This window comes from Mobula birostris, chromosome 14 (assembly GCF_030028105.1).
Source record: "Mobula birostris isolate sMobBir1 chromosome 14, sMobBir1.hap1, whole genome shotgun sequence".
Classification (NCBI taxonomy): Eukaryota; Metazoa; Chordata; class Chondrichthyes; order Myliobatiformes; family Myliobatidae; genus Mobula; species Mobula birostris.
In genome coordinates, this window is record NC_092383.1 from 14,898,953 (window position 1) to 14,923,044 (window position 24,092).

The window sequence follows — 24,092 nt, forward strand, 5'->3', positions numbered from 1 at the left end:
GGCCCGGAAGTTGGGGACCACTGAATTATAAGTCACTTATAAGTCAATAGCATCATAACATTTTAAGTAACGTTTGGATATTAAACACACAGCACATATTTTCCTCATATGAACATATAAAATCATTGCAACACACCAATATCGCTGAATCAGTGGGAGCCCTGGGTTTGTTTTCCTGCAACAACATGGTCCCATCGAGGGGTGGTGGGAGATAGCGATACTCGAAGCGGGTTCCTCATGTCCAGTCTATTCCGCGATTTTGTTTTCGTTGCATTCAGTGCAGAAAACTCTGCTTCGCAGAAATATGTTGGAAATGGAAGCAATGTTTTCAGTGCTTTCGTGGCTGTCTCAGGATATTCAGCCTTGACTTTGATCCAGAATGCCCGCGGAGATGTTATGTCAAACATACTTTTCAGCCCATTATCATTTGCAAGCTCAAGGAGTTGATCTTTTTCCCGTGCTGACATGGATGATGCACCTGGGACATTCACAAATGGGTCACGGACCCATTCCTTTGCACGTCTTGGGTCACTGATGACCTCGCGTGCGTTAAAATTCAAAAGTGCATGACAGGGAATGAGGAAAAGTGCAGCTGACTCATATCGCCAAGTCATATCGTTTCCTCGCAGCCCAGTGGTTGGAGACCACTCTTAGCACAAAGAAAGACCAAACAGGATGCTTGCTCTCCCTCTCAAAAAAATCTATTTCCGGGATATTGTATATAATTTCCGGGCGTCAGGGAGCCACTATCGATATGCGGGAGACTCCCGGAATTTCCGGGAGAGGTGGAATTTCTGCCACAGCCTCAGACATGGAGCCCAGACGGGCCCGGAGCAGGCCCACAGCCTCAGCCTCAGCCTCAGTTCTGCAAAGAGTGGAGTCAACGTTGCAGAGCGGCAAGCAGAACTGGCCCATCCTTGCCTCCAGTCCTGAAACCCTGCCCTATTAATCATCTGGCCTGGCACTGAAATCCTCCGAGATTGGTTCATTCCTCTCTCAAAGTCTGGCACCAGCTGCATCGATACACTCAGGGCCTAGACCCCGTCCCCCCGCTGCTTCCTCCCCCCTCTACCCGCCATACTTCGGCCCATGCCTAATATTTCCAAATTAGTCCGATGCTTAGATCGAGCAAATCTCTCACTACCGGTTTCGGTGCAAGGGCTCTGAATCTCCTCCACTCCGCTTGCTTCGACTCTGACTCTGTCTGAACGTGCCTTGTCCTTGCTCCTGTATGCACACTTCGGCCCTCAACTCAGCCTTGCTTTCTCGTTGTTTGCAGTGACCGTGTACCATGAATATTTATAGGAAATATGTTATAAAGAAAATATTTAGTTTTATTTCTTACTTTGAAAACCACCATAAAGTCGTTGCTCACCCTCAGCTGCACCGCCTTAAGATGGATTCGATATTTGTATTAAAGAGCAGGTGTATTGGTGTACCTAACAAAGTGACCTCTAAGTGTATATCGATGAAGCTCAAATTTACAGCTTCCTTATCTTTGTGGTTTAACCATATCACCATAAGTTCAGCACAAACTTCAAAATATGGCCTGTCCTACAATAACTACCTATGTTTTAATGTTACAGGCTGTATAACTCAGATGTTCCCCCATTCTCACCTTGAGAGGATGAAATGAACAAACATTACAAGATATCCCAAACCAGAAAATGTAACAGTGGGAATCTCAGGTCTTTGTGGTGGAAGATATACATTCCTGATCAGGATTTGTTGCTATGGGGCACTAAAAGTCAGAACTTTCCATTCCACCACTCCTCGTAAAGCCTGATTTATACTTCTGCTTCAATTGTATGCCATAGGTACCGCGTACCCTACGCTGTAGGGTGACGTGCACCTCCCCTAAAAAGTAACTCGTGGTGATGCAGACCGCAATAACTGTGATTGGTCCGCTTGGTAGCATTGCATTTCCTCCTACGCATTTGCAGTTGCTTTTCCCCGCCATGTCTGTACACTGATGCAAAATAAATGGTTGGAGACAATGAACCAAATTGTCAAATCTACCTGCTGACATCCAAAAATATTTGAAATGTATTTCCTCGTCCATGTCTCTCACGAAGACACTCAGCACAGTGGCATAGAAACCCCACCGCCAACTAGCATTTTGGCGGTGAATTGCAGAGCGATGCAGACACAACAATGCATGCTCGCTATGGCGTAGGGCATCGCAGAAGTATAAATCAGGCCTACGGCGTAGCCCGTACGCACAAGTATAAATCAGGCTTTACTCTGGTATTTGCAATGCAAAGTCTTGCTCTTTAAACTCAGGAAAAGAACCTGTTGCACACTATCCCTGTTGTAACTCATCACCCTTGAACCAGAAAGGTGACCTAGTTGTGCAGCTGAGTTCTGCTTCCAAATTATATTTGTATGTTGTATGTCGTTCAAGTTCAGCCTCTACCGGGAGTGTCCATACAGTGAGTAGAGTTAAAGTGGTGGCAAGAAAACACACAACTACATGTAAAATATTTTTGTTGCCTATTTATTATTATGCTTACCAACATTTCTAATTAATTCTTCAACAGGATCGGTGTGATCAGCTATTTTCAAGATGGATAGTCCTGGATGGAAAGGAAGATTGTCAATTGCATGTATTCTTAGCATTTTCATCATGCTGCCTTGTCCAGTCACACAAGGGGCTAAAATATTGGTTGTGCCCGTGGATGGAAGTCATTGGATCATTATGGAGATACTAATAGAAAAACTAAAAGAACATGGACACAATATCACAGTGCTTTCTTACTCATCAAATTTCTATATAAAAGAAAGACCAGATCTCTTTGAATTCATAACGACTAAAAGTGAAAAATACACTGAACAACCTAGTCCTATCAAGCTGATTAAATTGCTTATGCAAAATTCATTGGAAAGCTTCCAGAATGGTTGGACAACATGGGGCAAAATTAAGTTGCAGTTATATTCAAATATTTTTAGGTATTATTTACACAGCTTGTTTCAGAATAAAACCAGTGCAATATTTGAAAACAAAAGCTTGTTAAACCAACTGAAGAATGCAAATTTTGAGATATTGCTTACAGATCCTGTTTTAGTTGCTGGTCCAATGCTTGCTTATTACTTAAAAGTCCCGATGGTGTATAATGTTCGATGGCATAGTATTGGAGAAGCTCATTCTCATTTTGCCCCATTGCCACTTTCTTACATCCCCTATCCAGACACACACTTTACAGACAAAATGAATTTTCTCCAGAGAACAGAAAACATTGTGCAATATCTTATTCAGCTCGTCACCGCAAAATTATTTATATACCCAATTCATAATGAAATCTGTCATCGACATCTGGGACCAGACACAGACATCCAAACACTTCTCTTGAGGGCTGATGTGGTGCTGATGACAGTCGATTTTGTGTTTGAATTCCCAAGACCCACCATGCCAAATATTGTGTACATTGGAGGCTTCCAGTGTAAACCAGCCCGACCACTAGTGGCAGAGTTTGAAGAATTTGTTCAAAGCTCAGGGAAGCATGGACTTATTGTCATGTCATTAGGATCCGTTATTGATTCCTTACCAAAGCAGATTGCAATGGAAATAGCTGAGGCATTCGCTCAAGTACCCCAGAAGGTTATTTGGAGATACGATGGAGAAATCCTTCCCAATATAGGTAATAATACACTACTGAAAAAATGGATCCCTCAGAACGACCTTCTGGGACACCCCAACACACGAGTCTTCATTTCTCATGGTGGTACCAATGGCATTTACGAGGCCATCTACCACGGGGTACCAGTGATTGGCATACCTCTTGTTCATGACCAGTTTGACAATGTAGTCCGGCTTGAATCCCGAGGTGCAGCAAAGATGCTTAATATTGCAACTATTCATTCAGCAGATCTATTGCAGGTGCTTAATGAGGTGATAAACAGCACATTTTACCGGGATAACATGAAGAAACTCTCTGCTCTCCACCGGGATCAGCCAGAGTCGCCAATGGAGAGAGCTGTTTTCTGGATTGAGTATGTTGCCCGACACAAAGGAGCAGGGCATTTGCAATCTGAATCCTACCGGCTGCCCTGGTACACTTACTATTGTGTGGATGTGATGGTTTTTCTGTTGTCCATGTTCCTCATGCTCACAGTGCTGGTGGTTGTAGCACTGAAGAAAGTTTGTTGTGTTACATGTAGAAGAAAGCAAAAGACTGAGTGAGGTTACACTATCTTGTGTTGGGATATGGTGTTTTATGCTTTTTATAAGTAATTGATTTTTTTTCTGAAATTAATGCATGGAACCTTCTTTCCAGATTGCATGAATTTAGCAAAGGTTATTTTTGGAGAATAAATCACCAGCAATAGACACATTATATAATAGACTTTGTGCTTTGATATGCATAAAAGAATTATAACCACCTGATCCATATTTCACTGGGAAAACAGGCGAGGTAAAAGAGTAAAGTGACCAGAGGTGTAAGAGAAAACAAACTAATTCAGCTTATCTATGAATAAAGAAGTATTCTTTTGAAAGTTATTTGATTTTAATGATTCTTCATGTTGGTCTAATTAGTTTTATCACTCATGAATCCTAGTGAAATTTTGGTCTAAAAATTATGCAAGAAAGGTCAATGTTCAGTGTCAAATGTATCTTTGATGCTGATTGCAGTACAGAACAAGTAGTTTGCAATGTGCAGGTAAAATGTATTTACACATATCATCTGCAGACAAATGGGCAGCAATATCAAGTGATCTGAAGAGGAATGAGCCACACAGTTCCCTAAACCTGTTGAGTCAATCAGATTCGATCAATGTATTGTGTACATTAACCTTAACATGTTTGCTCAACGACAATCTATCAATGTTCATCAACCAATTATCCCTCTGGACCAGGGGTTCCCAACCCTCTTTATGCTGTGGACCAATACCTTTAAACAGGGGTTCTGCAGACCCCAGTTTGGAACCCAGCTCTAGACTAAGTAGCTGAAGTAACTTGAGTGGAAAGAGTTGCAAATATCCTAAAGTTGTAACATGCAAAATGCTTACACTGGTATACCCCTCCTCCAACTTATATCCATTTGTATCTCTACATCATTGTAATGTCAAGGTTCAATTGAACACAGGCCTAGGTGATGCAAATTGTCCTTATACTTTATCCTATCACTCCTTAATTGTGGTTATATTTGCTCTAAGATGTGATACCCCAACATGTAATCTGTCTAGGGCTTTTGCTTTGCTTGTCTGCTTTCTAATCTATGTTTATCACTTAATTATTTAGTGCTTTGTGTACAATCCCACAATAATTAGTATTTATATACACAGTTGCAATTTTATTAGGTACATCCTGCAATGTTCCCTTCAATTTGTAATGACCAATGTGTGCAAAAATGTTGTGCTATGTAATTCTTGCCCAGTGACAACAACTTGTGTGTACGGAGTAATTTCTTCAATAAAAACAATATTAATAAGCCTATTCTAAGATCTGCAGACAAATAATCATAAAGGCCATATTGTCAACCCCATCTGCAGCAGAAACAGCAAAAGGGAATATGATTGTGTACAATCATGAAATATATTTACAGTCCTAACGATGTAGAGGGTGACAACCTCTTGTCTGCAGTTTAAGTTCCTTTGTGTGTTAGTAGCACACCTTAAAGGTAACTTTGACCTCCTGTACCTAGTAAAATGGTCATTGAGTGTATGTTTCTGGTCTTTTGCTGCTGTAGCCTGTCCACTTCAGGATTTGATGTGTGTGCGTTCAAGATGCACCTCTGCACACCACTGCTTTACTGTGTAGTTATTTGAAATACTGTCACCTTCCTGTCAGCTTGAACCACTTTAGCCTTTCTCCTCTGACACCTCTCATTAACGAGACATTTTCACCCACAGAACTGCTGTTCACAGGTGTTTTTTTTTGTTTCTCACAGCATTCTGTATAAAATCTAGAAACCTTTGTGCATGAATATGCAAGGGGATGAGCAGTTTCTGAAATACTCAAAGCAGCCCATCTAGCATCATGGATAGTTTTCATGATGGATAGTACTGGATGGAAATACAAATTACAAGTGCTCATCGTATCATTTTCATCAAATGTCTTGTCCAGTAATATAGTAGCCACATCTATTTGTAGCCTTATGAGAGAGTGAGTGGGATGGAAATTGAAGTGAGGAGGAAATGGAGGCTCAGAGATATTCCTGAAGATTGATTGAAGACATTCTGCTGTCATCATCCAATCTGCATACAGTTTCTCCAATACAGAGGAGACCACAACTTGGGGTCTAGATGTAATACCTTACAGGATGGAGTGGTGGTGCACAGCAAAATTACTAGGCAGCCAAGGTGGACATCTGTCTAACTAACATAAATACAAGAGATTCTGCAGATACTGGAAATCCAGATTAACACACATAAATTGCTGGAGGGTCTCAGCAATTCAGGCAGCATCTATGGAGAAGAATAAACAGCCAAAATTTTAGGACAAGACCCTTCATCAGGATTAATCATAGAGGGTATGCTGATGAAGGGTTTTGGCCCAAAATGTCGATTGTTAATAACTTTCCATAGATGCTGCCAGAACTGCTGTGTTTCTCCGGTATTTTGTGTGTGTTGGTGTAAATAACAAACGGTCTGTTTTCAAATCCCTCCACAGCAGCAATACAACTTCAATTTAGGCAAATAGAGGACATTAGAAGCTTCATGAGCCAAAACTCCTGAGAACCTTTTTGATTGTCACAAAGCACATCTTAATAAAATAGGGTCAAAGTTACTTTAAAAGTTTGTTCATATGCTTATATTCTGAGCAATTTGGAATTACAGAATCAAGAGGTTGCATTTACCCTTTATTAATATTTCCCTGTCGACACCGCTGATATGTCCTGTTACGCTGCTTGAATCTAAGTTTTTCATTGCAGCTGTGCGGACATGTACTTGTGCATTTGGCAACAAACTTGACCATTACTTTGAATTTGTTCTTGTTCTGACTTATGGGATACAAACTAAACAAAGTTGTTCATTCTGATAAAAACATTCGGCAGGTCTGAACTGGATGTGAACGCATCGCACTCAGTATTACCCAATCTCCAAGACAAAACATTCGGCAGGACTGAACTAAAAGTGAATGCATCGCACTCAGTATTACCCAATCTCCAAGACAAAACGTTCGGCAGGACTGAACTAAAAGTGAATGCATCGCACTCAGTATTACCCAATCTCCAAGACTTTGTCACCTTTGTTACCTTTTGTCTGCTGAAATCACAACTTCAAAGAAAAACTTTCTGTTACTGTACTCGCAAGGTGTTCTTTATCAATAAGTGTACAATAGTAATTTTATCTCGAACCGAGGTTAGTTTAGATGCATTTTATAACCAGTTTGAGACCGAGTACATTTGCAATGCACTTGTGTAGAAACATATTAAAATTGCCACCTCAGGGAAGATGTTACGGAACGGAAATTCTGATTTCCAGCGCCCACTGAGCAAGAGTCGACAATGTACGTTCCATGACGGGAAGTAGTTCATTCAGCACAGCTGATTGGGAGGTCACATCTCCGAAATCCTTTGAAGCTTTTCAGGGAAAGAACTATAAGAATTCATGAAATTAGGGCAGTGGAAGATGTCTAATTTCATTAAGAAGTTTACAAGGTCCTACATGGCAGTCCGATTTTGGAAGGTTTGGTCGCATGGGATTCAGGGCGAGCTACCGAGGTGGATTCAGAGCTGGTTCGATGATAGGAAGCAGGAAGTCAATTCTCTGACTGAGGGGATATGACTCGTGTGGGGTAAGAAGCAGAATGCCAATTCTCTAACTGGAGGGCGTGGGGGCCCTCCGATCAGTGTTATAAGACCGTAAGACCAAAAGACATTGGAGTAGAATTAGGAGCAGCAAATCGACTCTGCTCCGCCATTCCATCATGGCTGATCCCGAATCCCGTTCATCCCGATACACCCGCCTTCCCACCATATCTCTTGATGCCCTGACCAATCAGGGAATGATCAACTTCCGGCGTAAATATACCCAGAGACTTGGCCTCCGCTGCAATCTGTGGCAGAGCACACCACTGATTCACTAGTCTGTGGCTAAAAAAAAAATCTGTTCTAAAAGGTCACCCGTCAATTTTGAGGCTGTGGCCTCTAGTACTGGACAGACCCATGGTAGGAAACATCATTCCCACATCCACCTTATCCAGTCCTTTCAACACTGGGTAGGTTTCAATGAGATCCCCATGCATTCTTCTAAATTCCAGTGAGTACAGGCTCAGAGCTGCCATACGTGCCTCATAAGTTAACCCTTTCATTCCTAAAATCTTCCTCGTGAACCTCCTCTTGCCTCTCTCCAATGACAACACACCCTTTCTGAGATATGGGTCCCAAAACTATTGACAATACAACAATTGTGGCCTGACTAATGTCTTATAAAAGTTCAGCATTATCTCTTTGCTTTTATATTCCATTTCCCTTGAAATAAGTGCTAACATTGCATTTGCTTTCTTTAGCACAGACTCAACCTGTAAATAAACCTTTTGGGAACCTTGCACGAGGACTCTCAAGTCTCTCTGCAACTCTGATGTTTGAACTTTCTCCACATTTAGATAATATTCCACACTATTCCTCCTTTTATCAAGTAGCTTTTTTGTACATTTCCCAACACTGTATTCCATCTGCCACTTTTTTGCGCATTCTTCCAATTTGTGTAAGTCCTGCTACAATCACATTGCTTCCTCTGCACTACCTACCCCTCCGACAATCCGTGAATCTTCTGCTAACTTTGCCACAAATACATCAATTCCATTATCCAAATCATTGACAAACAATGTGAAAAGTAGCAGTCCCAATACTGACTCCTGAAGATCACCACATGTCAATGGTACCCAAGCAGAAAAAGCCCCGCTCGCTCGCTGCATCCTACCTGGCAGCCTTTCCTCTATCCATGCCAGTGTCTGTCCTGTAACGCCCTGGACTTTATCTTGTTAGGCAGCCTCATGTTTGGCACCTTATCAAATGCCTACTGAAAATCCAAGTAAATGACATCCACTCCCTCTCCCTTGTCCATCCTGCTTGTTACTTCCTCAAAGAGCTCTAAGAGATTTATCAGACAAAAGTTCCCTTCACAGAAACCATGCTAACTTTGACCTTATTTTATCATTAGTCTCCAGGTACTGTACCCCGAAACCTCATCCTTAATAATAGACTCCAACACTTTCACAACCACTGAGGTTTAGCTAACTGTCCTGTAATTTCCTTTTTTTTCTGCCTTACTCCCTTCTTGGAGTGGAGTGACATTTGCAATCATCCAGTCCTCCAGGACCATTCCAAAATCAAGTGATTCTTGAAAAATTATGACCAATACATCCGTTATCTCTTCACCAACCTCTTTCAGGACACTGGGATGTAGTCCATCTGGTCCAGGTGACTTATCCACATTAAGAACTTTCAGTTTTCCCGGCATTTTTTTCTTTATAATAGCACTCCGGCTCGTTGACAATCACAAACCTCTGGCACACTGCTAGTAACTTCCACAGTGAAGACAGATGCAAAGTACCCATTAAATTCACCTGCCATTTCTTTATCTCCCATTAATACCTCATTAGCATCATTTTCCACTGGTCCAAAATCTCTTTATTTCATTGTGCTACTGATACACGTGACTTGTGCTTCTCCCTCTCAAACAGCAGTATGAATTCAATCATATTATGATCACTGCCCTCTAAGTGTTCCTTTACATTATAATCTTTGTTATTCACAGAACATAGAACAATGAATTTCAGAGATCACTTCGAGATATGAGCTGAGGAACGGCAAATGTAATTTAACTTACATAACAGTGAAATGATGCATTTTGTACATGGAAAATGCACGGTAGGATATTTACAGTTCAATCTAGTGTACTCATGGGAGCTGTGGAACAGAGGGACCAGGGAGTACAAGTGCATAGCTCACTGAAAATGGCCGTGCGAGTAGACAGGTTGGTGAAGAATGCATTTAGTATACTGGCTTTCACCAGGTGGGGGATCAAGTTTAGGAGTAGGGAAGTTACTTTGCGATTATAGAAGATGAATCTGTGGTTACATTTGGAGTATTGTGTACAGTTATGCCCTCTTTGCATTGCTACAATGAGGGAGGAGGTGCTGGATCCTGAAGGTGAACGCTCAGGTTTTTAGAACAGCTTCTTCTCTTCGTCATCAGATTTCTGAATGTTCCATGACCCCACGACCTCTCTATTCCTCCTTCACACTATCTATCTATATGTACTTTGTTTATTTATTTCTGAATTTCTCTATTTATATGGTGATTATGTATTTACTAACTTATTTGTAACTTATAGTAATTTTAATGCCCTGCACTGTACTGCAGCCACAAAAAGAAAAACAGTAATATTTCAGTGATAGTAATCCTGGTTCTGATTCTAGATAGAGATGGACTTTTAACTCAGCTGGTATTTACAGCTTTTTATCTCTTTGAAGTTTAACTACATCACCTTCAATTTAGACTTTGGGTTGTGCCCTGTCCGACAGAGGTCCTGTGCCTCCCTACCTTTGACTGCTGGAGGGAGAGTAACCCACATGTTCCCCATTCACACCCTGAGAGGATGAAATTGACAATTTTTACAGGATATCTCAAACCAGTGTCATGTACCCCGTGACGGGGATAAAGAAACCAGCAGAAATAGAAACCACTTTGGAGTCTCATATTGCTATAAACTACTAATATTTATTAGTAACTACGCAATACAGTAATTTCAATGTAAATAATTCACACAGGTTAGCAATGATTATATATAAAAGTAAGTGTGGAATATATATGTACGAAAACCAACCTTCCTGAAGTCTCGGGGTAAAAAGATACAGTCTTACGACGTAGAGTAAAGTTCAGTTCAGTTCAGTCCGTGGTATTTAGTTGAGTAGTGATGGAGTGAGAGAGAGAGAGAGAGAGAGAGAGAGAGTTGAGTGTTGAGGTGAGCTGATGCCGTCAATCTTCTTGTCGTCCTCCGAAATCCTTTACAAGTCACCGACTGTGACTTTAACCGGGGGACCGGTTTTCCTGTGGTGGAGCTATCACCCCGGCAAGGGTGGACACATAGACAACTCCCCACCAGTCAACCCCTTCTTCAGTGGTGGAATAGCAATTTGGATCGATCCACCTGATCGATCCTCCAAAACCCTCTTTCTCTGCGGGCACAACCATGCTCATTCGGTGTCCAGATCATGTGTCTGAGTCTGTATCATCTGACCTCCCATTTATTTCTCTGTGCGGAGCATCACCTGTCATTGAACGAGTCCCTCCTTCTTTTATCTGTGAAGAAAATGCACAAGCAGGCAACAAGTCCTTGAAGAAATATCAACAACCTGCTGAAAATCATAACATCAAGTGTCCATTAAATAACACCACCTTCGGTCACCACAGCAACTTACGAGCTGCTCGGTGCTGTCTCCAACTCCAAACTCAGTAAAAATCCAAAGTTATTTCCAATGCCTTAAAGTGACAGTCCAACCGTTAATCTTCGTCTCTCTCTCTCTCTCCTTTCCAAACAAACCATCAATGATGAATGTCTCTCTCTGTCTCTCTTCAAACAGTTAATAGGGGCATTCCTGGATCCCCTCACGCTCCCCTCCACAGGGAAAAAAAATTGTCGAGGACGATTTTTTTTTAAATGTCCATCACAGGGTTTTAAACAATACAGGGAAAAAACATCAGATGACAAATCAAAAATGGTTACAGTTTTCAACTTTACATCTGGATAACTAATCAGCTATAACATTGTCAGTACCTTTCACATGTTTGATTTTTAAGGCACCTTCTTGCAATATCGGACTCCAATTTAACAACCTTCTATTCTTATCCTTCATCTTAGTTAGAAACATGAACGGATTATAACCCATGTAAACCACAATTGGTCTCTGAGCAACAGACAGGTTTTGAGGTCTCTGGTCAGAGGCCTCAAAATGTTGTAAAGCCAGAATAAGTGCTGGTAATTCCTTTCCAACAGCTGAATAATTTTTCTGGTGTACATTAACGTTCTTTGAGAAATAAGCTACTGGATGTTCAGTGTCATCCACTCCCTTCTGTAACAGTACTGGCCCAGCAGCTTCGTCACTGACACCTGTTGTTATAGAAAATGGCTTTGAAAAATCCGGTGCTGTGAGCACAGGATGATGACACAGGATGGTTTCCAGACGGTCAAATACCTCCTGGCAAAGGTCACTCCATTCAAATCTTTCACTCTTCCCTAGGAGCTTTGTTGGGGGAAAGCGATGTCAGCAAAGTTCTTCCAAAACTTACGATAATACCCAACCATTCCTAAAACCCTTCTCAAAGCTTTCTTGCTGGTCAGAACAGGAACTTCAGCAATTGCTTGAACCTTGGCCTGTACAGAAGCCAGTTGGCCTTGGCCCACCACATAACCCGGATATGTGACTGTGGCAAGGCCAAATTCACTTTTAGCAAGGGTCACCGTAAGATTGGCCTTAGAAAGTCTATCAACCCGTTTTTCTACTGCTGCAATATGTTCTGCCCATGTGTCATTGCAGACCACTAAATCATTGATATGAACTCCTGTGCTTTCTAGCCCTCCAATCACAGAATTGATTATTCTTTGAAATGTTTCTAGAGAATTCTTCATCCCAAAGTGTAAAACATTGTATTCATACAGTCTAAATGGTGTGAGAAATGTTGATATCTCTTTAACCCTCTCTGTTAAAGGAACACCCCGGTACGCTTTTGACAAGTCAATGTTAATAAGGTAATTAGCCTTCCCCACTCTTATCAATACAGTCATGTATTCTCTTTCGTTGTTCTTTCTTGTTTCTAATTGCTTGTTTAATCATTTTACTTCTCTCAAAGTTCACTCTGTGAAGATACCATTTCATAGGCTGGGCTAAATTCATAATGATGTGATGCACAGCACCTGTGCACCATTTCAAAACACCAATTAGTTCTTTTACTTGTTTTTTTGCTTTTGGGTCCAACTGGTGGACCTTATCAGTAGTATTTTTCAAAATAATGGAATTCTGACATTTTGGGGAGTCTAGATTCAGTGGGCAAACATGCCTTTCCATTCCATTATCAGATTTCACGATTCCATTTTGTACTACAACAATTCTGCCAGCTGCAATTCCAGTAAACAAGTGTCTTATTTTGACTCGACCATTGTGTAAACTTTCCTTGGCAAAGTTACAAAGCTTACTAAGTCCCTTCCAGAGTTCTCTGAGTAGGGTCAAAGGTCCTTTTGGCCTGTAACTGAACACAGGTTCCAACAAATTACCCTTCACTGCCTTCTGAATCGAGTCTCCAACACTAAATAAGAAGAGGGGAACCCCTTCGTTCCAATTTTCCTCATTTCTCCCACAATGAAGTCCACCTAAAGGCTTACTGTAAGCCATGTTTAAAATTTCAGCCTTGCAACCTTTCAAATCCACCATGTGACTTGCAGGCACAGTGGCTGGTCTCCACCTCCTCATCAACACCCCATCTTCAAGGTAACATCCCACACTGACTCTCTCTAAACCTCCTCTCCTGTGAGAGCCACCTCCCTTAAAGCCACTATTTCAGAATCTAGCTTCTGTTCCTCAATACATTCCTTTCTCAACAAAGACAAATCTCTCTTATACACCTTACCCTTATCAATTGTACTACCCTCTAAGTCCTGCTGAAATCCAGAAGGTAGAAAAGTCTGTGGCAGATCATAATTTAAACCTCTGGTCTTGCTATAGAACTCAACAGCAGCTTTGCTCATCAGCTGAATTGCTGAAACACTCTTATCTTGGAGAGTTGTCAACATGCCTCCATTGTTTACCAAATTCTGCATCATCATCAGGCTGATGAGAATATGAAAGAGGCCAAACAATCTCTTTATCATCCTTCTCTGACCTTCACTACGCCTTGCTTCCATCACATTAAACTGAAAAACAGCATGACCTTCCTTACTTCCAAATGTCCAAACAAAATGCAACGAATTAGCGCATCCCAGACATCCCACCCTGCAAAAACTCAATTCAGGGAGGTAGCACCATCAATTTGCAGGAGAGTTCTGGGAGAGGTGGGATGTCTGCAATAGAGTAGCTCCTTAGCAGCTAGCCAGCCAGTTTAAATAATGTTAGCTATGCTAATGAACGAATGACACCTGTTAAACTCACTTCAACATGTGGTTTACAGTCTTAACCCACCATGGGCAATAGAAAAATAACTTTTGCAAACAGTGCAGCGAGCAACACTGCCATTATTTTGACCCCTATTAGGCAGGGGTACACTTTAGTGTTGTCTGGGGTGCCGTACGTTTTATTTTTTTTTGGAACACTCTGCCACTCTGACTGTTTTTGGAACTCTCTCACTCTTGCTCTTACTCTCTCTCTCTCTCTCTCTCGTGGTTGCGCTGACTCGCTCTCGTTCTCTCGTCTCACTCTCTCTCGCACTCGCTTTCTCGCTCTGACTCTCTCACGCTTGCTTTCTCGCTCTTGCGCATGCTCTCTCTCGCGCGTTCTCTCACGCTCGCTCTCAAAAAATTCAATTTCCGGGACATTGTATATAATTTGCGGGCATCAGGGAGCCACTATGAATATGCGGGAGACTCCCGGAACTTCCGGGAGAGCTGGGATGTCTGGCATCCTGCAAGCAGGGTCAAAGGTCGCGCAACCAATCCAATCTTTTCCAGCACTTTATCCAAAAGTCCAGGAACAGCACTTTCCCCATTATTTCCAGCAACATTGACCTCAGCAGCTTTTAAAACACGGTCTACTACAAATGACTGAGAATCCTCACATTCCATTGAACCAAGATCATCTGACACACGGAGACTGCATTCCCTTTCAACCAAGTCAGACACCTCAGACCTTAACTGAGCCTCAACATAAGGTTCAGTACTCACAGGTACTTCAACAACCTGAACACATTCAATCGGAACAACTAGCTCTTCTGGGCTGTCATCAATTGTCCCAGTTTCAAATTCAAGGTCATCTCGAACCTCCCAGCTATTCTCTGGCCAACTCCTTTCTGGAGTAATCTCAACCTCATGGGTTAAAATTTCTTTGTCTGCTTTCTTAATAGACCCCTGCAGGGTAGGGGCATGCTCTGCCACTAGGTATACCTTTCCCTCATCAGGAACACCACATTTAAATTCATCACACAAAACTAGCCCTTCTGAGCTGTAAAAATCATCAGGGTCCGACTCTGAACCTCTTTGCTGCAACCTCTCCCTTTTAAACTGTCTCTGCCTTTCTGCCAAGTGATCTTCACGTTGCCATTTCTCCCTTTCGAGCTGTCTCTGTCTTTCTGCCTCTCTAGCCTCATGGACCCTCTGTTTTTCTGTCTCTCTGGCCTCTCTCTCGAGCTGTTTTAATTTCAATTCATGCTCCTTCTTTAATATTTCCAACAGAAGCTGAAGTTCATCCTCAGTTGGTTCACCTTCCACGAACACCTCTAACGCCTCCTCCTCAAATGTTCCCTTATCTATATAATATTCAACTATTTTCCTTTGAATTTCTACCTTAGTCACACCCTTCTTTACCTCAATTCTCAATTCTTTAAATTGTCCCGCAACTCATACTTTTTAGCAAACTTCAAAGTCACCAGGTCTGGTGATTTCAGAAAGTCTCTAACATCCATTTCTGCTGTTTTTCCACACAACCAAATCAAAAGTCCAAATTCAAAAGGGATTTTCCCCCAATCAATTCGAACCAGCCTCCCGACCAATTTGTTCATATCGCGGACGCAGGCCCCAATTATGTCACGTACCCTGTGAAGGGAATAAAGAAACCAGCAGAAATAGAAACCACTTTGGAGTCTCGTATTGCTATAAACTACTAATATTTATTAGTAACTATGCAGTACAGTAATATCAATGTAAATAAATCACAGAGGTTAGCAATGATTATATATAAAAGTAAGTGTGGAATATATATGTATGAAAACCAAGCTTCCTTAAGTCTTGGGGTAAAATGATACAGTCTTACGATGTTGAGTAAAGTTCAGTTCAGTTCAGGTCGTGGTATTTAGTTGAGTAGGGATGGAGAGAGAGAGAGCGAGAGAGAGAGAGAGAGAGAGAGAGAGAGAGAGAGGGAGAGAGAGTGAGTTGAGTTTTCAGGTGAGCTGATGCCATCGATCTTCTCGTCATCCTCCGAAATCCTTTGCAAGTCACCGACTGTGACTTTAACCAGGGGGACCGGTTTTCCTGTGGTGGAGCTATCACCCCGGCAAGGGTGGACACATAGACAACTCCCCACCAGTCAACCCCTTCTTCAGCAGTGGAATAGCAATTTGAATCGATCCACCTGATGGATCCTCTAAAACCCACTTCCTCTGCGGGCACAACGATGCTCATTCAGTGTCCAGATCATGTGTCTGAGGTCTGTATCATCTGACCTCCCATTTCTTTCTCTGTGCTGAGCATCACCTGTCATTCAAAGAGTCCCTCCTTCCTTTGTCTGTGAAGAAAATGCACAAGCAGGCAACAGGTCCTTGAAGAAACAAGTCCTGCAAGAGAAGAAGGGTTACACCTGCCCATTCACCTCCTTCCTCACCTCCCTAAACAGTCTTTCCAGGAGAGGCAACACTTCTACTGTATCAGGTGATCCCGATGCAGCTTCCTCTACATTAGTGAGACCCCAGTGTCAATGGGGGACTGCTTTGTTGAGCACCTTTGCTCTGTCTGTAATAAGAAGGAGTATATGGTGGACAATTATTTTAATTCCAATCCCCATTCCCATTCATACATGTTCATCCATGGACTCCTGTACTGCAAGATCAGGCCATTCTCGGGTGTGAATTCTGTCTGGGTAGCCTCCACCCTGATGGCATGAACCTTGACTTATCTAATTTCTGATCATTTATGCCCCTCTCCCCTTCTTCCATTCCCCATTATGTTTCCCCTCTTAACTTTTCTCTTCTCCTTACCTGCCTATCAACTCCCTCTGGTGCCCCTCCTCCTACCCTACCTCCCATTGTTTGCTCTCCTCTCTTATCAAATTCCATCTCCTTCAGCCCTTTACCCTTTTTCACATATGACCTCTCAGTTTCTCACTTCATCTCCCCTTCCTCACCAACCTGGCTCACCTATCTTACAAAATCAAAGTAACTTTGGATAGAGAAAATAAGTTCTAGTTTCAGGCTTAAACCAAGGGACAGTTTTCATGTCTCACCAAATCCACATGACCACATATACAATATTGACATGGTGCACTGAGGTAATTCATCAGCAGTAATACTTGTTATGCTTCAGTGATACTTTCTGGCAAAGTTATCCCATCCTCTCCTCTCAGCAATAGTTAAAGTTAGGCACGCAGTGGCCACTTTATTAGGTGCAAGCAATGAAAGTAAGCAAAAACCATTTAGAACAAAATTCAGTCCTCAGACATGGAGCCAAGACCAACCGGAGCAGGCCCACAGCCTCAGACATGGAGCCCAGACTGGCCGGAGCAGGCCCACAGCAGACGTCCCACCCTGCAAAAACTCATTTCAGTGAGGTAGCGACCCCGCCCCCCGCAACCCCATATCTCCCCCCCCCCGTCGACCTCCAAGGGTGTATGTAATAGTTTGGTTAGAGATTTTGTCTAATCTGTAAACCAAGTTGGGTATATGCACAAATGTGACATTAAAATATGTACTTATATTATATTATCATGTTCATTCTATTACAACTTTAAGCAAGTCTGCAGGGAGTTTGGCATCATCACCTAGGACATCAATAGCATAGCTCCTTGGCAGCTAGCCAGCTAGTTTAAATCAGGGGTCCCCAACGTTTTTTGCACCAGTATTGACAATATTCTTGCGGACTGGCCGACGGAGGCGGGGCGTGGCGTTGGTGGGTGTTAAATGTAACCGGAATATAGGTGAAAAGTCACGTATAAGTCACTTTACGTGGCTAATACACTCAATTTCGTTTCTAAAGGGGCTTATCTAATGCAGCGGTCCCCAGCCACCGGGCCGCAAAGCATGCGCTACCCGGCCGTGAGGAAAGGATATGATTTGGCGATATGAGTCAGCTGCACCTTTCCTCATTCCCTGTCACGGCCACTGTTGAGCTTGAACGCACGCGAGGTCACTACGCACGCGTCATCCATGTCAGCGCGGGAAGAAGATCAACTCCTCGAGCTTGTAAATGACGGCGGGCTGAAAAGTATGTTTGACATAACATCTCTGCTGGCATTCCGGATCAAAGTCAGGGCTAAATATCCTAAGATAGGCACAAAAGTACTGAAAACGTTGCTTACAACATATTTCTGCGAAGCGGAGTTTTCTGCAATGAATGCAAGGAAAACTAATTTGTGGAATAGTCTGGACATGAGGAACCCCCTTCGAGTACAGTATCGCTGTCTCCCATGACCCCTCAATGGGACCATCTTGTTGCAGGAAAAGGAGCCCAGGGCTCCCACTGATTCAGCGATATTGGTGTGTTGCAATGATTTTGTACGTTCATACGGGAAAATATGTGCTGTGTGTTTAATATGCAAACGTTACTTAAAATGTTATGATGCTATTGACTTACTTATATAACCATATAACAATTACAGCACAGAAACAGGCCATCTTGGCCCTTCTCGTCCGTGCCGAACGCTACTCTCACCTAGTCCCACCGACCTGCACTCAGCCCATAACCCTCCACTCCTTTCCTGTCCATATACCTATCCAATTTTTCTTTAAATGATAATATCAAACCTGCCTCTACCACTTCTACTGGAGTTCGTTCAACACTTACTTCAAGCTCCCCTGTCCTCCCCTGATAATTGACTTATCACTATATTCATGCGAGGAAAATATGCGCTGTGTGTTTAATATTAAATTCGTTAGATAAACCCTTTTAGAAACTAAATTGAGTTTATTAGCCACTGATCACTGATATTCCAGTCGTGAGTAACAACCCCCCCACCCCGCCGAACAGAATCGCCAAAAACAATTTGCAGGAAAAAGAATCGGTGGGCACATGCGCTCTGGTGCCCGCGCAAGGCTTCATGGACATTGTCGTCTTTCTCGGGGTAAATACAACGTATTTGACTGCTACTCTTGTCCGTTGGCAACCCTACTCCCCGCCACTCCCCCGGGTCGGCCGGTCTGCAAGAATATTGTCAATATTAAACTGGTCCGCACTGCAAAAAAGGTTGGGGACCCCTGCGAATTTAATATTAAACACACAGCGCATATTTTCCTCGCATGAATGTAATGATAAGTCAATTATAAAAGTGGTCCCAAACCTCTGAGCTGCAAAGTATGCAGAGGTACAGTGGTGGCCGGAAGGTACCCAGCACATCTTTAAGTAAAAAGCCGAAATAAACAAGCTAATTGATTGTCGCCTCTGATCTGGGCCAACATTTATGTGCCAGCTGGTACCTAACTAATTAGCTTATTGATTTTGGCTTCTATCTTAAAGATGTGCTGGGTGCGTTCCGGCCACTGCTGTATTCTTCATGGCGCGGAGGCTGGGGACCACTGAAATATAAGTCACTTATAAGTCAGTAGCGTCATAACATTTTAAGTAACGTTTGGATATTAAACACACAGCGCATATTTTCCTCGTATGAACATATAAAATCATTGCAACACACCAATATCGCTGAATCAGTGGGAGCCCTGGGTTTGTTTTCCTGCAACAGCACGGTCCTATCAAGGGATGGTGGGAGACAGCGATACTCGAAGGGGGTTCCTCATGTCCAGTCTATTCCGCGATTTAGTTTTCATTGCATTCATTGCAGAAAACTCCGCTTCGCAGAAATATGTTGGAAATGGAAGCAACGTTTTCAGTGCTTTCGTGGCTGTCTCAGAATATTCAGCCTTGACTTTGATCCAGAATGCCGGCGGAGATGTTATGTCAAACATACTTTTCAGCCCATTATCATTTGCAAGCTCGAGGAGTGGATTTTTTTCCCACGCTGACATGGATGATGCACCTGGGACATTCACAAGTGGGTCACGGACCCATTCCTTTGCACGTCTTGGATCACTGATGACCTCGCGTGCGTTAAAATTCAAAAGTGCATGACAGGGAATGAGGAAAAGTGCAGCTGACTTATATCGCCAAGTCATATCGTTTCCTCGTGGCCTGGTGGTTGGAGACTACTCTTAGCACAAAGAAAGACCAAACAGGATGCTTGCTCTCCCTCTCAAAAAAAGCTATTTCCGGGATATTGTATATAATTTCCGGGCGTCAGGGAGCCACTATCGATATGCGAGAGACTCCCGGAACTTCCGGGAGAGGTGGGATGTCTGTCACAGCCTCAGACATGGAGCCCAGATGGGCCGGAGCAGGCCCACAGCCTCAGCCTCAGTTCAGCAAAGAGTGGAGTCAACGTTGCAGAGCGGCAAGCAGAACTGGCCCATCCTTGCCTCCAGTCCTGACACCCTGCCCTATTAATCATCTGGCCTGGCGTTTGAATCCTCCGAAGATCAGTTCATTCCTCTCTTAAAGTCTGGCACCAGCTGCATCGATACACTCAGGGCCTAGACCCCGCTCCCCCACCCTGCCCCCGCTGCTTCCTCCCCCCTCTACCCGCCACACTTCGGCCCATACCCAATATTTCCAAATTAGTCTGACGCTTAGATCGAGCAAATCTCTCACTACCGGTTTCGGTGCAAGGGCTCTGAGTCTCCTCCACTCCGCTTGCTTCGACTCTGACTCTGTCTGAACGTGCCTTGTCCTTGCTCCTGTATGCACACTTCGACCCTCAACTCAGCCTTGCTTTCTCATTGTTTACAGTGACCGTGTACCATGAGTATTTATAGGAAATACGTTATTAAGAAAATACTTAGTTTTATTTCTTACTTTGAAAACCACCATGAAGTCGTTGCTCACCCTCAGCCGCAATGTCTTAAGCTGGATTCGATATTTGTATTAAAGAGCAGGTGTATAGGTGTACCTAACAAAGTGACCTCTGAGTGTATATTGATGAAGCTCAAATTTACAGCTTCCTTATCTTTGTGGTTTAACCATATCACCATAAATTCAGCACACACTTCAAAATATGGCCTGTCCTACAATAGCTACCTATGTTTTAATGTTACAGGCTGTATAACTCAGATGTTCCCCCATTCTCACCTTGAGTGGATGAAATGAACAAACATTACAAGATATCCCAAACCAGAAAATGTAACAGTGGGAATCTCAGGTCTTTGTGGTGGAAGATATACATTCCTGATCAGGATTTGTTGCTATGGGGCATTAAAAGTCAGAACTTTCCATTCCACCACTCCTCGTAAAGCCTGATTTATACTTCTGCGTCAATTGTATGCCAGATGTACCGCGTACCCTACGCTGTAGGGTGACGTGCACCTCCCCTAAAAAGTAACTCGTGGTGATGCAGACCGCAATAACTGTGATTGGTCTGCTTGGTAGCATTGCATTTCCTCCTACGCATTTCCAGTTGCTTTTCTCCGCCATGTGTGTACACTGATGCAAAATAAATGGTTGGAGATGATGAACCAAATACTCAGATCTACCTGCTGACATCCAAAAATATTTGAAATGTATTTCCTCGTCCATGTCTCTCACGAAGAAACTCAGCACAGTGGCATAGAAACCCCACCACCAACTAGCGTTTTGGCGGTGAATTGCAGAGCGATGCTGACACAACAATGCATGCTCGCTACGGCGTAGGGCATCGCAGAAGTATAAATCAGGCTTTACTCTGGTATTTGCAATGCAAAGTCTTGCTCTTTGAGCTCAGGAAAAGAACCTGTTGCTCACTATCCCTGTTGTAACTTGTTACCCTTGAACCAGAAAGGTGACCTAGTTGTGCAGCTGAGTTCTGCTTCCAAATTATATTTGTATGTTGTATGTCGCTCAAATTCAGGTACAACCGGGAGTGTCCATACAGTGAGTAGAGTTAAAGTGGCGACAAGAAAACACACAACTACATGTAAAATATTTTTGTTGCCTATCTATTATTATGCTTACCAACATTTCTAATTAATTCTACAACAGGATCGGTGTGATCAGCTATTTTCAAGATGGACAGTCCTGGATGGAAAGGCAGATTGCAGATTGCATGTGTTCTTAGCATTTTCATCATGCTGCCTTGTCCAGTCACACAAGGGGCTAAAATATTGGTTGTGCCCGTGGATGGAAGTCATTGGGTCAATATGGAGATACTAATAGAAAAACTAAAAGAACATGGACACAATATCACAGTGCTTTCTTACTCATCAAATTTCTATATAAAAGAAAGACCAGATCTCTTTGAATTCATAACGACTAAAAGTGAAAAATACATTGAACAACCTAGTCCTATCAAGCTGATTAAATTGCTTGTGCAAAATTCATTGGAAAGCTTCCAGAATGGTTGGACAACATGGGGCAAAATTAAGTTGCAGTTATATTCAAATGGTTTCAGGTATTATTTACATAGCTTGCTTCAGAATAAAACCAGTGCAATATTTGAAAACAAAAGCTTGTTAAACCAACTGAAGAATGCAAATTTTGAGATATTGCTTACAGATCCTGTTTTAGTTGCTGGTCCAATGCTTGCTTATTACTTAAAAGTCCCGATGGTGTATAATGTTCGATGGCATAGTATTGGAGAAGCTCATTCTCATTTTGCCCCATTGCCACTTTCTTACATCCCCTATCCAGACACACACTTTACAGACAAAATGAATTTTCTCCAGAGAACAGAAAACATTGTGCAATATCTTATTCAGCTCGTCACCGCAAAATTATTTATATACCCAATTCATAATGAAATCTGTCATCGACATCTGGGACCAGACACAGACATCCAAACACTTCTCTTGAGGGCTGATGTGGTGCTGATGACAGTCGATTTTGTGTTTGAATTCCCAAGACCCACCATGCCAAATATTGTGTACATTGGAGGCTTCCAGTGTAAACCAGCCCGACCACTAGTGGCAGAGTTTGAAGAATTTGTTCCAAGCTCAGGGAAGCATGGACTTATTGTCATGTCATTAGGATCCGTTATTGATTCCTTACCAAAGCAGATTGCAATGGAAATAGCTGAGGCATTCGCTCAAGTACCCCAGAAGGTTATTTGGAGATACGATGGAGAAATCCTTCCCAATATAGGTAATAATACACTACTGACAAAATGGATCCCTCAGAACGACCTTCTGGGACACCCCAACACACGAGTCTTCATTTCTCATGGTGGTATCAGTAGCATTTACAAGGCCATCTACCACGGGGTGCCAGTGATTGGCATGCCTCTTATTTTTGATCAGTTTGACAATGTAGTCCGGCTTGAATCCCGAGGTGCAGCAAAGATGCTTAATGTTGCAACTATTCATTCAGCAGATCTATTGCAGGTGCTTAATGAGGGGATAAACGGCACATTTTACCGGGATAACATGAAGAAACTCTCTGCTCTCCACCGGGATCAACCAGAGTCGCCAATGGAGAGAACTGTTTTCTGGATTGAGTATGTTGCCCGACACAAAGGAGCAGGGCATTTGCAATCTGAATCCTACCGGCTGCCCTGGTACACTTACTATTGTGTGGATGTGATGGTTTTTCTGTTGTCCATGTTCCTCATGCTCACAGTGCTGGTGGTTGTAGCACTGAAGAAAGTTTGTTGTATTACATGTAGAAGAAAGCAAAAGACTGAGTGAGGTTACATTATCTTGTGTTGGGATATGGTGTTTTATGCTTTTTATAAGTAATTGATTTTTTTCTGAAATTAATGCATGGAACCTTCTTTCCAGATTGCATGAATTTAGCAAAGGTTATTTTGAGAATAAATCACCAGCAATAGACACATTATATAATAGACTTTGTGCTTTGATATGCATAAAAGAATTATAACTACCTGATCCACATTTCAGTGGGAAAACAGGCGATGTAAAAGAGTAAAGTGACCAGAGGTGTAAGAGAAAACGAACTAATTCAGCTGATCTATGAATAAAGAAATATTCTTTTGAAAGTTATTTGATTTTAAGGATTCTTCATGTCGGTCTAATTAGTTTTATCACTCATGAATCGTAGTGAAATTTTGGTCTAAAAATTATGCATGAAAGGTCAATGTTCAGTGTCAAATGTATCTTTGATGCTGATTGCAGTACCAAACAAGTAGTTTTCAATGTGCAGGTAAAATGTATTTACACATATCATCTACAGACAAATGGGCAGCAATATCAAGTGATCTGAAGAGGAATGAGCCACACAGTTCCCTAACCCTGTTGAGTCACTCAGAGTCGATCAATGTA

At 42.4% G+C, this 24,092-nt stretch overlaps 3 pseudogenes; all 3 read left to right on the forward strand.

Annotated features, from left to right (window-relative positions):
• The window catches only part of LOC140209717 (UDP-glucuronosyltransferase 2C1 pseudogene), a 50,849-nt pseudogene extending 45,425 nt beyond the window's left edge, over window positions 1–5,424 (forward strand).
• LOC140209714 (UDP-glucuronosyltransferase 2C1 pseudogene) overlaps window positions 1–24,092 on the forward strand; it is an 80,145-nt pseudogene that overhangs the window by 3,003 nt on the left and 53,050 nt on the right.
• LOC140209715 (UDP-glucuronosyltransferase 2C1 pseudogene) lies at window positions 7,128–23,873 on the forward strand (annotated as a pseudogene).